The sequence below is a fragment of the Plasmopara halstedii genome (assembly GCF_900000015.1).
Source record: "Plasmopara halstedii genome assembly, contig: Scaffold_525, whole genome shotgun sequence".
Lineage (NCBI taxonomy): Eukaryota > Oomycota > Peronosporomycetes > Peronosporales > Peronosporaceae > Plasmopara > Plasmopara halstedii.
In genome coordinates, this window is record NW_020187445.1 from 189,806 (window position 1) to 191,000 (window position 1,195).

The following is a 1,195-nucleotide window of genomic DNA, read 5'->3' on the forward strand; positions in this document are numbered from 1 at the left end:
TACCAATCGCTCATAGAGCGCTTCGTCATCTGTAGTACTCCAGGGGCGAGCACTACAGGTATTATCCGCATCGCGGGCACACGAGAGCCACCTCGTTGAGCACTTAGACGAGCGCGATAAACGTCTAACAGAATTTCTTGTGGGACCAAGAAACGAGCTCGAAGAGCTTTCCGTGTGACAAGCTCATCATCCGTTCTGGCCGGGACCCGATGATGTGGACGTGTAACGATCGAGTTACCGCGTCCTTCGCTTCCAAAGCGGGATCCGCAGGGCGAAAACCATATTCCACACGAGGGTCAATGACCAGCCGTGGATGGGCGCGCTTTAGAGTCTCCTTATGGGCAGCTTCAAACTGCCGCTCTGTTTCCCGTTGAGGTCATTGGTGATCACACCACGTCCCTCAGTTGACGAGAAGTCAGGGAACAGACATGAGGTCCGCAAGACACGAGCAGGGCTCGTATCGCACCGCTGGCGCGGCTCGTCCTCCTCTTCATCCCATGCGGGAAAAGGAGTGTCAGACTCATAGTCGACCACATCCTCAACGAGGCCACTCGGCACTAAAAGCGTGCGCGGAGTGCGACGTTTGTGCGCATCGAGCCTAGGACATACACCCGTCGGTGCTGCGGACGCACTGTCCGACGTTGCACCGAATGCGGGAGATAAAGTTGGGCTCTGCCTATGCTCGCCGTCAGAACCGGCGAGACTTGAAGAGTTTGGTGTCATTGACACAGGGCTCATTGAGCAAGGAAGCTGTTTGCTCCAACAAATGGAGTTGCAGTGTCTTACGGACACGCGAGCCTCGTTGAGGCAATAATTGATTGGAGTTGTAAATGTTCTCGATCTTGGTGGGGGAGGGTGTAACGGGGTTACACGAACCCTGATAACAGGAGTGTGAGCGTGTCACACGAGATGCGCATAATTTGACCACATACCCAAACAAGAATACGGGACGGGGATAGGTAGCCAGTAGTTATGGATGTATTAAGTTGTCCTATATATCTTTTGTACATTTAGGAAATTCTAAACTTTTAACATTAGAATAGAAATATAAATAAAAATCAGTTTTGATTTTGAACAGAAGTGTTCGTTCGCCTTGGTTAAGGCTTCTAAGTATTTTTAGAGGCTATCCGCTGCAGAAGTACTTGGTTCTTGTAAAGAACGAAAGGTCGGTGACCTAAAGACGCTTCCTCAAGCG